Genomic DNA, 16809 nt, shown 5'->3' on the forward strand with positions numbered 1-16809 from the left:
TGGAATTTTGCCTTACTAAACATCTGTTATTTTGGTCACCTTTCTCCTTTAGTATTATTATCAACTAGCATCAGTGCAGAGAATCCAGCAGTTATCCTGGAAATTCATGCAAAAACCATGCCTGCTGTGGACTGTCCTTTCTCAGTCATAATATTCTACCCCTTTTCATTGTTTTGTCAAAGTAGTGCAGTATTAGAAATGGAGATTTGGAGCCTTTTTGTTGCTTGCAAATACTGGACCTGATTTCATTACAGTGAATTGAATCATAGAATCAACCAGGCTGGAAGAGACCTCCAAGATCATCCACTCCAACCTATCCCTCAGCCCTATCTAGTCAACTAGACCGTGGCACCAAATGCCTCATCGAGTCTTTTCTTGAAGACCTCCAGGGACGGTGCCTCCACCACCTCCCTGGGCAGCCCATTCCAATGCCAATCACTCTCTCTGGCAAGAGCTTCCTCCTAACATCCAGCCTATACTTTCCCCGGCACAACTTGAGGCTGTGTCCCCTTGTTCTATTGGTGATTGCCTAGGAGAAGAGGTCACCCCCCACCTGGCCACAGTGTCCCTTCAGGTAGTTGTAGACAGCAATGAGGTCACCCCTGAGCCTCCTCTTCTCTAGGCTAAACAACCCCAGCTCCCTCAGCCTCTCCTCATAGGGTTTGTGTTCCAGGCCTTTCACCAGCTTTGTCGCCCTTCTCTGGACACCTTCCAGCACCTCAACATCTCTCTTGAATTGAGGGGCCCAGAACTGCACGCAGTACTCAAGGTGTGGCCTGAGCAGTGCTGAGTACAGGGGCAGAATAACCTCCCTTGTCCTACTGGCCACACTGTTCTTGATACAGGCCAGGATGCCATTGGCTCTCTTGGCCACCTGGGCACACTGCTGGCTCATCTTCAGCCTACTTTCTATCAGTACCCCCAGGTCCCTTTGCTCCTGGCTGCTTTCCAGCCACTCAGTCCCCAGACAATGAATCAGACCAGAAAGCAGTCTTTGATGCCCAGAAGGAAACATTGCATCAACATTCCAGCTTTTCTAAAAATTGCCTTTTAGTGCCTATCCCAGTGCTCAGCAGCAACTGAAATTGTTGTTCTAGTCACCTACAGGACACCTCATGCAAGAGCTCTCCATGCAGCTGCAGAGATTTGTGTCTCCTGCCTTACTAAAGGCTTTGCCTGAAACCTAACATTTTCCAGCAGCTGCTGCAGAGCAACAGAGCCACAGAGCTATCCTCACAGCAGAGTCCTGTCCAAAAGCAAGATGCTGACGCTGTGGTGGGCTGCCCTGGCTGAACACTCCAACCTCCCAGCTGCTCAGGCTCCTGCAGGGACTGGGACTGGGGTGTTCAAGAAACCTGCGGACATGGCACTTCAGGAAATAGTTTAATGACCATGGTGGTCTTAAATTGACAGTTGGACTTGATGATCTTAGAGGTCTTTTCCAACCAAAACAGTTCTATGATTCTATGTGCTCCTCCCATTGGGAAGGCTTACTCCAAATGGTTACTGAAGTTGATTTAAACTTGGAAGGAGCTAAAGGGAGTGTAAATCTTCATTACCATCATCTTCCCTCTCCCTTCCTCCTCAGCCACTTCCACAGCTGATAGCCTACCCCAGCACAGTAAGTACACTCAGGGAGATCCTAAATACACAAAGGAGAAATCAGCAATTGCCAAGCAGCCAGAAAGGTTTTACCAGAGCCCCTTAGAGAGCCTGTGTGCACAGGTCCCTGGAGGCTCTCACACAGCCATTACTCATTCCTCTTGTCTTGTACCCTGTCTCTTCTGCCAAGGTAACAGTACAACACGCTAAGATCACTACCTCAGTGCTCACCCTTCACCAATACATGTCCCTTTAGTGAAAGAGAGATGTCAGTGGGACAGACAGTCTGGATACAGGTCAGTTCAGAATTTGGCCTGATTCTTTGTAATGAAAATAGGCTGTGTCAACCTGGGGTCAGTTTCCCTAAATGGCTGAACATCTCCCAGACATAAGACCTATAAAAATGTAAAATACTTATTTGCAAATAGGGTTGAAATCAGCGTGGAATCGCCCAGTTTAGATGTGCACTGAAATGGGAAAGCCTTGAACCAAACCTAACAGCATTTTTTTGTAAATTAAAAGAAGAGAACTTGCACATTAGGGATGGCAAATAAAATGAGGTAAGACTACATATTGCCTAGGGACTACTGGTTGGAGAACTAATTAGGATTATAAACTGAAAGTATGTAAATTAACCAAATATAATTATCTGCTAGTGGCCTTTGGAAATAGGTTACAGGATACTTGTTAGCAAAATTGCCTGGAAGCCATACAAAGCAAACCATAAGCAATTTAAACTCCTCTTTTTGTTTCATTTTCAATTGTTTTTAAAGGAGTTGTTGTGTTAAGGATTTATTGGAACATAAACTAATTAGAAAACTCAGAAAACAAAAGTAAGGCAGGAACTGTCACAGCAGATGCTGTACCTCCATCCTAAGGCCTCTGCTTTTATTAAATGTAAATTCTTTAAGGCAACAAACCAGCAAAGATTCTGTTTGGGGTTTCATCCCAGCAGTTTCACTTCTCCACCAGAACAGTTTCTGTGAGCTTCCAGCCATAGTTAATCTGGAAGAGTGGTGGCTTTCTTGCACAAGTACAGCTTTTCAGCTCTACAGGGTTTATGAAGATGTGAGTGCTGTTCAAATGCAAACATGCAGAATTAATGCCCCTTTTCTCCAAGCGTCAGTCACGACACAAAGCACTACTAGGGGCTTCTGTGAGGAAATCTCATTCCCACTTTGTGTCACTGGAAACACAGCATTGGCCACTGGAGAAGCTGATGATAGTCAAGACAATGGTATATATTATTTTTTTCAATATACATAGAGGTCACATTAAAGGTTAGCTGGGCTGATTTCTTGCTCAAGCCAGAGGGCTTCGATACAGACCTAACACAAAGCCCACTTTTGTGATCTGAAAGACTCCAGCAATCTCTGAGGATTTGGAAGCAGACTATTAACTTAGATACTTAATTATCCTGAACTGTACTAGTGAGGGATATGTAAAGAAGGGCCATTACAGCTTTGTATAGCACAGCACAATTTGATTTTCTGCTGTTAACCACACCTCCCACATGCCTTTTAATGGTCATTGCTAATATATATATACACACATACTATATACACACATATATTAATCAGCCTGTGGCCTTGCTAATAAAGTGTATGTAATATACTCCAAGATCCACCCCTCCAGAAGCTCCAGGAGATATGAGAGAGCTCATATTGCAAAGTAAATTATGCAACTATATCTGATGCAGGATTGATCACAAGCAAGTTAGCATGCACTGCTCAGAAGCATTCTTGTGTCAACTCCTCCTCTCAGCTGGGTTCTAAAACTTCTTTCTGGAGTTCTAAAACCCCCAAAACACTAGAAACAACCTCATTTCTGTAGTACTGAAAGATGCAATTGCCCACTTTGAAAACTAAGTAGAAAACAAACCCAAAGTGAATTAAAAAGCTACATATCTACTCTACTGGATCCAATTTTGAGTACTTAGATTCAAAGCTTCATCCTAGATCTGCTGTCTAAACTAGTACATCAGCATCACAGATCCAGGAGCATAACTGCAATGCTCTATACAGATGAGGTGCAAAATGGAAATAAAGTTCTATCAGTTTCCTATGAAAAAAATGTGGCATCTTCTGAGATACAAAATATTTCTTAGAGGAGAACTAATCAAATCAATGAATAATGAAAATAATGAGTTGGTAACAATACTCCCATTATTGTGCAAAAAATATAATGCCTATGTTATAAAAATCAATGTAGCTTCACTGGAGTCAAATCCCAAATAAAAATCTGGGCTAACATTCTTGCTTTTTCCTCCTAAGCAAAACCAAACTCTTTTTAAAAAGATAACTATACTTCTCCAAAACCACCTTCAAGTAGCTCTATGAAAAGTCAAGTTAAAGCAAGCCCAAACAGCCCACACCTGTTTCTGCTAACATGCTGCTGGCCTTCGGTCATGCAATTCTCACACCCTACTTCCATCTCTCCCCTGTCTGGGAAAAAAAATGAGTCAGCTAAGACAGAAAGGGACCAGAAACAATAGTCCCAAGGTTTTCAGTTGGGTCTGGGCCCAGCTGTGACTGGAGATCAATTATATATGCATGAAATTACGTATGTAACATAAATGCATTAAAAAGGACAAGTCTAGCTCTGCTTATATGTTTTGATGTTGTGTTTAGTTCTTAAGGACCAAAAAAGGACCTAGTCCATTTCATGCATGATCTGATAAGCACATAGTATCTCATGCTGAATTACAAATCTGCCATGCTGAGACTGGAAAAACACCCCAAAGAACAGACATGCCTTCATTTCCACAGCATAAGAAGATTAAATGGCTTGCTCTGAAATGCAGGTAGGAGATGCTATTAGAAAATACACCCCTAAAGAATGGCACTTGCCAAGAACCAAGGGGACAAAATCTAAATGCTGGCAAATCCTAAACTGCAGAAGTGCAAAGGGGCACAATGGCTTGAGTAGCTAGGTCATGGACCACTCCATCTGGCCACGAGAGAATACTTGGTCTGTCCTTTCAGATAAGCTTGCCAGGGAGGAACTTTAGAGGTAATTCCTTTGACAATCCATCCTTTTTATGTTAAGCAACTGCAGGGCCATGCAACAGGGAGCCCCATTAACTGAGAATAAGAACTTCTCTGTAAAAGTGAACTTTTGGTGACCTTCTCTCAAAGAAAATACTTTATCATATTGGAGTGTGGGCCTCCCAGGTGTCACAGCAAGGCTTGGACCAGGCAGGATTCCATTGTCCCTGTTAGGAGAGCTAGCTTTGATTTTCCATAATCCATCCTTAGGCTTAGCTGGGCTTTGTTAGCTTAGAATGCCATAAACAAAGGCTCCCCAAAAGGCAAATCCAGCTATAATTGTTTAATAAAAGTAAATCAAAAGGCTGCAAATTGAAGGCACCCAAGGTTTGTCAAATTTCCACTTAACTCCAGTTAAATGTAATCATCCAGCATTTACTAGTCCATGGGGCTTGTGGTAGCAGCCAGAATAAAGGCAGTAAGGTCACATCCCAATAATTTTCATGAGAAACACAGCTCAGTTATGCCATAAAGTCCAGCAAGTGCAGATGCCAAATATAACAAAACACAAAGCAAATTTTACAAAACTGTTCCAGAAAACCCTTCTCTGTTCTACTGCATTTCAACTCTCATTCAAAGAAACTCCACAGGCTTCTCTCCACAAACTGAACTCAAGGCAGAGGCTCACTCTACATGATTGCTTGGTAACAGATTGATGAGCCTTTTTCAGTGCTTCCCTTCCAAAGTCATCAAAGACTATCTCTAATAAGGAATGCCTGAGCCTTCCTACATGTACACCCACAGCCTTCTCCTGTGTCAGAGCTTCTCAATGAGGCTAAAAGGTTTTGCTTCATTTATTCACCCCAGAAGTCTTTGTAGGCATCTCTCTGTGCATCTATATTACACATTAATTGAAGCTGGAAGGAACCTCTGGAGATCACCTAACCACATCCACTGCTCAGACTTGACATTACCAAGGGCTGCTAAACTCAATATAAACAAATAAGGTGCCACTGAATGTATCTTTAAGGCAAAGCCCAATGGTACAATGAAGCAGACACTAAAATGAGGGTTAATAGTTCCAACACAGGCTTTAACTCTCTCCTCCACAAGTATTTGCTTGCCCTTCACGTCCTAGTCCTAAGGATTCTTTCACTAAGAATCAGCTCTCCCAATGCAAACAAAGGCAAGGTCTTAGGTTTTGGAAAAGTGACACATGTGGCCCTTGGGGAGTAGGACAGGGCAGTGCCTGTATTTCTTAAAAGAGTCCTTCTGGGTCCCAGATCCCCAGTAAGCAGCACAGTGGCACCCATGAGTGTTGTGTCTCCATCGGTAACCCTGAGCACAGCTGGGTCACAAGGTCAAGAAGTTTGGAACAAGTCTCCAGCACCACAAAACTGTTGTACTATAGCCTTAAACGTGGTCAGGCATGAGAAAAGAAGTGGCTGTGCAAGGCTCACACTTAACACAAGACTTGGCAGATGGGTTTGTCTTTATCCCCCTGAAATATGTGCACTGGAAGCAGCACACACACACCCCACACAGCCAGAGGACACAGAAGGTTACAAGCCTTCAGGCATGCACGCAACAGTATCGTTCCTCTGAATTATTCAGGCTGGGGAAAAGTCATATTATTTAAAAAAAAAAAAAAAGGTAATAACCAGCACATAACACATCTGCACCTATCGGAGTCACACCACCTCTCTTCCTTCCTCAGCCCCACCACAGTTTCTCCAGCATAAAAGGCACCAGTTCCTCCATGAAAGCACTGCTTGGCTTTCTAGGAAAAGGAGCAGACCCTGCTAAAGAAAAGTAGCTTCACTCAGCAGCCTTAATAGCTTATATATCACCCCTCACACACAAATCAGAAACAAAACCCAAGCTAGAAAAGCCTTTCACCATGTTTTACAGTAATGCAGCAGCTGTCACTTTCAAACCCAAGTCAGAATAAATGTGGCAATTCCAATTGCCTTCGTGAGGCTAGAGTGCAGAGAAATATTTGCAAATCAAATGGATGAACATCCATGTGGCTAAAGTGGTAGGAAGAGGATCAGGCACAGCTGGTACTTTGTCTCCTAACATGGAGATTAGTGCCACCAGCAGGGGCACACGAGCTCAAAATACAGTAATTGTGCTAAATAAGAAGTACCTGCCAAAGGGCTTGTATATTCCCAGCACAGCTTTAAACCTCAAGTCCTCACCAACATTTGAGGCAACAAGATTGCCTTAAAAATGCAGTTTGGATTTTCATTCTCTCCACTCTACTAGGAGACCCACTTATGACTCGGGTTACCCACGTGCCAACTCACAAACAGTAGCAATGGACCACAGCAAAGTACATCCTAACAGCCTCCTTTTTAACTATGCAGCAACCCCTCAGACATCCCTCGACCCTCAGACATCCTTCACCCCTTTGACATCCTTCACCATTCACTTTCCTGGTTGAGCAGTTCAGGTAACAATCTTTTTCTCAAGCCAAACAGGAATGTGACTTCTATTTACAAAGTCAGCAACCATGCTTAGCACTCAGCTCCAAATGGTTTAATTTGTTTAGACCTTCGCTTCAACAACGCTGGCAAATGCAGCCAGCACTTTCAAGTGGAAGGTAAGTCCGTGCTCTTTGAAGACTGGTACATCAGGTAGACCTTGTGTGCTTGTGGTCTCCAGATATATAAATGACTGTGTCAAGGAAAAGGGCATGATCTATCCCCAGGCAGAGGTATCCTACTCTTCTCCCCTGCAGAGGCAGAAGAAATGCTCCAGAATGATCTATGCCCAATGAGGCTACACCATGCAGTAGGACTAAAACAGATTAGAAGGGAGCATCCCCCAGTGAAAAGAGAATATTGCAAAAGGCAGCAGCTACAAGTCTGTCACAGGCTCCATAATTTAGCTTATGGTTCTTCCACATCTTGGGCAAATGTGAAGTTTGTCCTCTGTCAGGAGCAGCAGTCTTGTGGGAGGTCTCACTGTTGAAAGGCAAATCTTCACAACTGTCAGCTAGCGGTCAGATGTCAAGCAGAATTCAGGCAGGACAGGAGGTGACCAGCTAAAAAAACACTGGCATTGAACAAAGCATCTGTAATCTTCTCATTCAACCACCAGTAATCACAGTGCTCTGACTGCTGTTTGCTCCTCTCTGCACAACCAAACTTCTCCTTCACACACATGGCCACGAAAGTATGTGTAAACATTGACACAAAGGCCCTTACACAGGCCACCAGGCACAGAGGAGCACTACAGCAGGTTACTCACAAGGCCACAACAGGTTCCATCCTTTCACTGATTTCTTAGGAATTAATTGAGGTGCAAGGGGAAAGGACCTGCTGACACATCAGACACCCATGAGTATCACCATGCTTGCCAGGACACATAATCAGGTGTTTCATCTCTCCTCCAAGGTGTTCCTAGTCTCTTTTCCAAGTAAATGCTTACTTCTGTGTGATACAGAAATGCAAAGTCTGCAGCAATACCAGCAGTAAGAACTGGACATCAAAGTGCAGTAGCAGGAAAAGCCTCTCTCCAGCAGCTGTGTATCACACTACCATCCTGAGGACCCTTCAAAATAGGTGAAATCAGTTAAGCTCTGGGTCTTGCTTAATGTGAAGCTCTCATCTTAATGGGATGAAAAACAGGCTGAGGTTAAGTGGGTAGAAGATGATGACAAACTCAGCCACTTTTCATAGAATCATAGAATCAACCAGGTTGGAAGAGACCTCCAACATCATCTAGTCCAAACTAGTACCCAGCCCTAGCCAGTCAACTAGACCATGGCACTAAGTGCCTCATCCAGTCTTTTCTTGAACACCTCCAGGGCAGCCCATTCCAATGCCAATCACTCTCTCTGTGAAGAACTTCCTCCTTACATCCAGCCTATACTTTCCCCAGCACAACTTGAGACTGTGTCCCCTTGTTTTGTTGCTGGTTGTCTGGGAGAAGAGACCAACACCCACCTGGGTACAACATCCCTTCAGGTAGTTGTAGACAGCAATGAGGTCACCCCTGAGCCTTCTTGTATCCAGGCTAAACAACCCCAGCTCCCTCAGCCTCTCCTCATAGGGTTTGTGTTTTGCTAAAACTGGGACAGGTACATGAATGAAAGGTACACATGCAGGAGAGCAGCCACAGCCAGAACATCCTTCCTGGCTCAGGGAGAGCAGCCACAGCCAGAACATCCTTCCTGGCTCAGGGAGAGCAGCCACAGCCAGAACATCTTTTCTGCCTCAGGGAGAGCAGCCACCACAGCCAGAACATCTTTTCTGCCTCAGGGAGAGCAGCCACAGCCAGAACATCCTTCCTGCCTCAGAGGGTGGCTGCAGCCACTGGAGCCATCTTGGAACAGTTATGGTTTCACACACACAAAAAAAAACCCCTCCTGATGCAATGGAACCTACTTTGCTTTGTCAGACAAAGCCCAGACACTGCAGGGCACAATCCTTACTGATTGAGCAAGGATTTAAGCTGGATCCAATCCCAAGCAAGTTCACTTCCCATAGGAACTGCTGTACACTCTCAGCCTCAGGTGCCTCATTGAGAACTCAAGTTTCAAATCCCAGCCTTCCCAGACTGTTGACAGATAGTTCTCATCCTTTCCCTTCAGCTAGGAAATCCTTCCAGAATGTTAAAATATTCAATGTGAAAGCTAAAGACCTCCCCACCCCTGCCTAAAGTTTTGAAGAATGAGCATTTAACAACAGAATGTTTTGCTGAAAAAAATGCTGTTTGCTTTGGCAGGATAAATCTACTTCCCCTCAGCTGAACTAAGAGTGTCCAATATCACTCACAGGAACCTAAACAAGTTTCAGAGGGCAGTTATTAGTAAAGAAGGTGAAGCATTTAGCTCCTTTCCTCACATCATCTTGAGGCCACAACCATTATTTACTACACCACAACAGTTTTTTTGCTTACAGTACACATTTGACAGAGTCCAGGGAAAGGCAGTAGCAGGTGACTTCAGTAATGAGATGAAAAACAACTGAATAAGGTGAAACAGTTGATGCACCTGGATGACCAGTACTAGGAACAACTATGCAAGTCTGAATGAACAGAAGATTGTGCTGAGGCAGGCTTGCCAGCTGAGGAAATTCCCAAACTTAATTCCTAGAACTTAGGAAGGCTAACCCAGGCAGAAGCACTGTTTGTTATGTGCTTTTCAGAAGCATCTGCTAAATGGTAGAATTTGAGAGAAGATACTAGGTGATATGGACTTTGGGTTTGGCCCAGGATTGGGTCACCATGCAGTGATAACCTAGGAAATGGGGCAAATACAGAAAGACTCACAGTCAGAGAAAGTTTTGAGGTACCAGTTCAGATGACTTTCCAGAAAGGAGAGGAAATCATAGAATAATGACTTACATTGAAAGGGATCTTAGACATCATCTACTTCAACATCCCTGCCATGGACAGGGATTCCTCTCCACTAGACTCAGCTGCTCAAGGTTTATCCAGTCTGGCCCTGAACACCTCCATCTACAACTTCCCTGAGCAACCTATTCCAGAGTCTTACCACGCTTGTGCTGAAGAACTTCCTTCTAAGATCCAGTCTAAACCTACTCTCCCTCTGCTTCAAACCATTCCCCCTTGTCCTATTGCTAGACACCCTTACGAAAAGTCCCTCTGCAGTCTTCCTGTAGGATCATTTCAGGTGTTGGAAGACAGCTACAAGGTTGCCTCAGAGCTCTTCTCTTCTCTAGGCTGGATGCATTCACTTCTGGTTCCTCTTTGTGAGTTACTACAAGCATTTAACAGCTCACAAATAATTACATCTTACTTGAAACCCAAATCAAACTTGTTCTGAAGCTGTAAATGTACTTCTTCTTTGGAGAGGAATACAATTAGATTTGGATAAAGACTTCTTCTAAAAGATGTTTTATTTTGCCTGATAGTCCATGAAATAAGAGAGACTAAAATAAATCCTAAAATGCTCTAACACAGAAATAGGCTATTTAAGGATAAGCCTGGATTATTTGCAGAAAACTGGGAAAACCCAGCAAAAGTTAAATCTCTGCCAACAGCTGGCTGTCTATTTCTGAAAGGAAAATTAGTAGTCTTTGTAAGTTTCTATTCTGAAATACAGGGGCCAAGAAGAAATTTAAAGTAATACACAGTATGAAATGGTTCAGTCCCTCAAAGCTAGTGCAAAACTCACTAAAGATAGTGGACTTTTAACCAAGCCCATATGAATAAGGATTCTTCCCACTATGGTACAGAGATCAGGACTTAGCCCATCAGAGCCTTGCAACAGCACAAGAATCAGCAGAGTCAAAATCAAATCAGAATTTGATCCAGACTTTCTTGCTAGTAATTTCAAGCTATAGCTGAAGGAAGCCAGACATCTTCCTCTAGAAGATGAATGATTAATACCCATGAAGTCACCATCTCAGATCATTCCTATCCTGACAAGTCTCAGCTGAGGCTTTGTTTTCTCATTGACTACCTTTAATTGGTAAACTAGTTCTATTAGTTCATTGTCTCTCTACCCACTCACTTGTAAACAGGCCAAAGTATTGACAGCAAAAAGGCCTCCCAGTGAAGGCATAAAGCTTATGGGTAGGGCCCCATGGGAGGAATTTCCCAGGCAGAGCTAAACAGAGAGATACTGAAAGCTTCTCTGCAAAGATTTTTCCACTGGAGAACATCCTCCTAAATAAGTGACCCAGGAGAGTTTTACTATCACAGTCCAGTCTGTCCATAACAAGCCAAACATCATCCTGCACTTGGAATGGCAAAAATGGCTTCAGCTTAAATTGGAGAGGAGACATTTTACTGAGGTAGAGGGGCCAGGATATGGAAGGAAGGTTAAAAATACATTCTACTAAGATTAGAGTTGCTGTTATGTGGATAGTGAGAAAATGACCAACAATGTCTAATAGTTGAATCTCAATCTATGAGGCTTTTTCTCCCCCTTTTATGGCTTTCTGTCTGCTTCATGCCAGTGTGAGATACAAACCATAACTTTAATAGCTTCAACCAAAGAGTTATGATAATATCAGATACCATGGATGATGAGCAAATAACAGCAAAAAGGTAATGAAAAGTATATATTTATGACTTTGCTATTAAACACAAAGCTATAAACATTGACAGCTATAAGAGTAGCAGTTTCTATTGTCATTGATTAATGCCTTGTTTTGAAGAACAGGGAGAAGGTTAAACCAAGAAAGAAACAAAGAGGTGGTTTTTTTTCTTCTCTAATCTGAAAAATGACACAAGCTATTTCAGGTGGAATCTGCAATTCTGGAACACTTTCACATAAGGCAAAATGCCTAGCAAAGGAAATGCAGGCAGAGAAATCTTACAGGGCTTTGAATCATACCACAAGGCACATATTAAAACACCAATTAACCAGTGACCATGCTCACTAATGTGCACACTTCAAATGTGTTCCTTATGGCCCTTCCATTAGCAGGACTCTCAGCTGACAGTGCAGCCATACCCACCACTATTCACTGCCAAAGAGGGGTTTTTTTAACTTTTTGGTAACTCTTACCTCAAAGACTTTGCTGAGAGAAAAATCAATCCAGCCAAATCAATGTAAAAATTTGGCAGTTAATGCAATTCATCATGATAACTGCAGGTGGGAATAAAAAGATCTGCCTATGATGACATCAAAGACACAGATGATGGCTTAAAACTTAATCAGAACTCCTCTGCCATGTCTGCAACAACCTAGAAGATAATACTTCTGCACCTGGCTCCATCCACTGTAATACCATGTTTTTCCTCTCTTCCTACCTAGCTACACATTCAGAGGATTATATTTTTTCCATTCCAAGCCTTATCCTCACATCTGGTTCAGAAAGAGAAAAAATAAGGTCACACACTCTCAACATTTCTGTAATGCTACCACCCTCTTCCAACCTGATAAAAAAAGAATATCATTTCTGCTGTTTGTGCTCTGAGAGAGCACAAAAGATTGGCACAATTCTTTCCTCCCACAATGCTTCCCCTCTCCTGAACTCTTCTTTTAACCTTCTGTCTTTGGCGCCACATAAACAACACCTGATAACCACCCAGGAAATCTAAAATTGCATCCTCTTGAGATTTCCAGCACAGAAGAGCCTACAAGTTCTCTTTTTAATCATTTTAGATTAAAAAAAAAATATATAGGAAGAGAAGAACTCACTAAAGCTATATAAAATGGCAACTCTGAGAGCCACTCAGTAAAAAGTTGTGTGCCATTTCTTGGGGATAGGCACTGTGATCTTCAGATACAGCACATGGCACTGTCTCGATGTTCCACGCAGCATATTACAGGGGCAGTGCATCAGTTCTCCTGCCAACCCACTGACCCTTCTCCCATTAAAAAGGCATCAGCTCTACCCTCTGTTGACATTTGTCACTCCCCTTTCTCAAGCCTCTGTGCCCATCACTTTGGGCCCCCATGGCACAACCCCTTGGTTTTTTTCCCCAGACAGCCACCCTAGGCTGACTCACTCCAGATTCACAAGTTCTTGATATTTATACTAATGAGCTCAGGCAAAAATAAGTTTTCCTACATGGACAAGGGTTGAGACAAAAGCCTTTTTGGTGAAAAGTCTCTTATTTTTCCTCAGCTTAAAAAAAAAAACCCCAACCCTATTATCCTGAACATCAGAAATGCTCTCGGTGCAATCTTTGTGTATTACAGAATCCCAGCATGGTGGGAGTTGAAAGAGACTTTTGGGGATCATCCAGTCAAACGAGTTGCTAAAGCAGGGGCACTCACAGCAGCTTACCCAGGATCACAGTGGCCAGGTGGGTTTGGACTCATCCTGCTATATACTGTTCTTCATGTGCACTATTCTTATATTAGGAGCAAAGGTGCCCAGTCCTATGGACCCTCACCATGGCTTTGTGCTACTCCTTAAGGGAACTGCAGTGATGTTTTCTCTCTCTCTCTTTTTTTTTTTTTTAATAACCTGGATTGTTATTATTATTGCTGCTGTTGTTGCTAAAGAGCTCTAGGGGGAGATGTGGAAATATTCTGCTCCCTTGTGTAATGCCTGAAATCAAACCAGAATACATCAGGCTGACACTGCCTGCCTGTTACTGCCCTAAAGCTTGTTATTAAAAAAACAAACAAAAACAACCACTGCACTGCACCATATTCCACCTCCCCCAGACTGGAAGGGCAATTTAACCTAGTGGTGAAAGACAGACAGGACAGATTCAGGACTCCCTTACAGTGACTCAGGCCAGCCAAGATCACCATGTGGATTTAGACCCCAGCCTCTTTGGAATATAAGAAATGTGGAGAGCTCCCAGTCAAAAGAGAATCCCCTCCAGTCATGCAGTTGTGTGTGCATGCTGTTTGCACAGGAGAATGGTGTGCAACTGAAGAGCTGAAGACCTGATACAAAACAACTTCAAGAAACTTGCATATAAATTCTTTCACTGGAATAGTTCTAGAATAATAAACTCTGAGCTTCAAAATGTGTTTTCAAAAGCCTGTCAAAGTAAAACTCTCCTGCTGCATGACAACAACCACTGAACTACTTTTCTATACTGAATTGTAATCATCTGAGGATATGGATCTGCAGGAGATGGTGAACAAACACAGATCCCAGTCTTGTGATTATTTAGGAAGTGGCAAGCTCACCACCCACAACACACAGTTTTCCTACAGACCCCCTCCCTCAGGATGCAAATATCACTCACATTGTCTGCTCCCTGCCCTCAAAGGCTGCTCAGAGCATCTAAAAACACCTGACAGAACACTGATGTAGCTATCATGATCAAAGAACATCACTATTTGGCCTCCTAAGAGAAGAAGAATCATTTCTCTTTGGACCTCACACACACAGTTGTTTCCATGAAGGTGCTGGAAGTTCTGTACTTTTATTAGCATTTACATAAATAATTTGGGTTTTTTCCTCCTCTGGCTTGGAAAAAATGAAGTCTTCAGAGCTGCATAAATCTCTGTGTATCACTCTCAGCTGCAACTACTGTTCAATACCCTTTAAAGTGCCAGCACTAAACATACAGGTTCTTGCAGCAATAAATGCTTATAAAATAGCAGTAAGGCCGTTCTAGGAAGAACTATTATCATGGAACAATCATATCCTTTTGGGATATGAACACACATCTGTGCTTTATGGATTAGAACAACATCCCACATGAACTGTAGCAGAACAATGTCTCCTGTTCTGTTTTACTCTTACAGACAGGAGGTTTCCTGTCCTATGTCTACCATATTTTTGAAGGTGGCTCAGGCACCTCAGCTAAAAATGTGTTGATAAGAATTGTAAGAGAACAAACAGCTGTGACTTCCTTACTCTGCAGCCATCTGTGTTCATGTATTTTTAATGAATCATTTTGGCTATCCACTCACACAGAAGTTGTGTCTCATTTGGTATTTGCAGATTTCCTCACCATCAGACAGCCTTTTCCCTGCTGAGAGGGGAACTAACACCACAACAGTTTTGCTACAGTAGGTCACAGGTGAAGAGAAGCACCAGGACTGTCTTCTGTGGGAAGAGAAAAAAGCCTCTCACAGCTGCACTGTCCTTAAGGTTTCCCAGTTGGCTCTCTCAGAAGCAGGTGATTGAAATTCTCAAGAGAGTATCAGGTAGTGATAGGACTTGGGGAAATGGAGCAAAACCAGAAGTGGGTAGATTCAGATCGGATGTTAGGAAGAAGTTCCTCACCACGAGGGTGGTAAAACACTGGAGCAGGCTGTCTAGGGAGGTGGTAGAAGACCATTAAGACCAGGCAGGATGAGGCTCTGAGCAACTCGCCCATGAGGTGTCCCTGCCTATGGCAGGAGGGTTGGAGCTAGATAATTCTAGATGGCCCTTCCAACCCTGACAATTCTATGATTCTAATATAGACTCAAAGATGTTGTCAGATGTGCACAAGGTGAGTACAGCTCCAAACCCTCATCACTTTAATATCTTTACCCTATCAATCACCTCTAGAGGTTCACACACAGAGAGAGTAATGCCTTATTGTGCATGCATATACAAATTCCTGCACATTTATTGTTCATAACAAAGCAAGGCCACCTATCACAGCACTTTTAAAATCCACAGAAGGACTTCCCTAAGAGATACTGGAAGATATTAGAAAGATATCAAAAATGACTGAGAGAGAGCCGCAAGAATGCTGCATGGGTAAGAGGTCTCAATGAGACAGGGTCAGATTTAGGGAGCAGGCCCATTCTAACTGGAGATTCACATTCAGCAGTGATGATACCTCTTGCCTGTGGTGACAAGCACCAGGATGATGGTACAGAAGAAATTAAAGCCCTTCTCTCAGGACCTGCTTCCTTAACACATACACAGGGAGCATTACCTGGATGGGAAGAAACCACTACACTTCCAGAGAAAGCCATGAGAAAAAGGCTTCCACTGCAAAGAGCTTCCCACCAGCTGCTCCACTGATCTCCTCAGGACACACAAACTGCTGAGATATGGCAGAGCTGGAGACAGCTGAGGCCAAGAAAGGAGTAGGAGACCAAGATGTGAAGGTGAGAGAGAGATGAGAGAAGGAGACACACAGGAGATGGAAGAGGCAGGCCAACTGGAGAATGAGACTGAGAAAGGAGTGAGAAAGAGGGGCCCTGGAAAAAAAACAGAGACTAAAAGTGGGCAGAGGGCCAAAAGGGAGGGTGGAGGTTGAAATCAAAGGGCGATCATTCCTGAATTAGCAAGCCAGCTTTTGTAATACATTACTCACAAATTTTATGAATATCCCTCATTTTATTAATGATTTCTCCTAAGACAGGAGAGAAGAAGTAACAAACTCATCAGCATGACTTAAACAAGCCTCTCTGCTAGTGTAATAACAGCCATGGTTCTATAACCCATTGGCTAAAACAACCAACAGAAAAATTAGCACATTTGGCTGTGGCTACTGGAATGTAATAGATGGCTCTTCAGCTGGGATAACAGTGCACATACTGCAGTGATTAATGTGAAAAGCTGGGTGGTGTATAAACTGTTTAGCAGAACAGAGCAATATGGCATGCAAACCAAACTAAACCAATCATAAATAATTTAGGCACCCTTAAAAAGATTTATGAAGATTTATTTCGTGTATAAATCCTCTTTGCTGTAATATCAGAAAGTGAACAAGCACTTATTTGGCTTATTTATACAGAACAGACTGGAAATATCACTTCAGAAAGAGGAATGTTCCACTTCTCCACCCCACAAGACATAATATAGCAGCATCTCGGCTACAGGTCTCCTGAAAACATCAACAGTAAAACCATGTACACCAGTGATACATAATTGGG

General features: G+C 43.0%; 1 long non-coding RNA gene across 3 annotated transcripts in view; it reads right to left on the minus strand.

Annotated features, from left to right (window-relative positions):
• The window catches only part of LOC135182292 (uncharacterized), a 109495-nt gene that overhangs the window by 44476 nt on the left and 48210 nt on the right, over positions 1-16809 (minus strand). Inside the window, exon 3 of one of the 3 annotated variants that reach the window (XR_010305147.1) lies at positions 7126-7638. The exons of the other annotated variants lie outside the window; for them this stretch is intronic. This is a non-coding gene — a long non-coding RNA (uncharacterized LOC135182292). Of the gene's footprint in view, positions 1-7125; positions 7639-16809 lie in introns of those variants that run through there. 3 annotated transcript variants of the gene reach the window in all.

Source organism: Pogoniulus pusillus, chromosome 16, assembly GCF_015220805.1.
Source record: "Pogoniulus pusillus isolate bPogPus1 chromosome 16, bPogPus1.pri, whole genome shotgun sequence".
In the NCBI taxonomy this organism is placed as follows: domain Eukaryota; kingdom Metazoa; phylum Chordata; class Aves; order Piciformes; family Lybiidae; genus Pogoniulus; species Pogoniulus pusillus.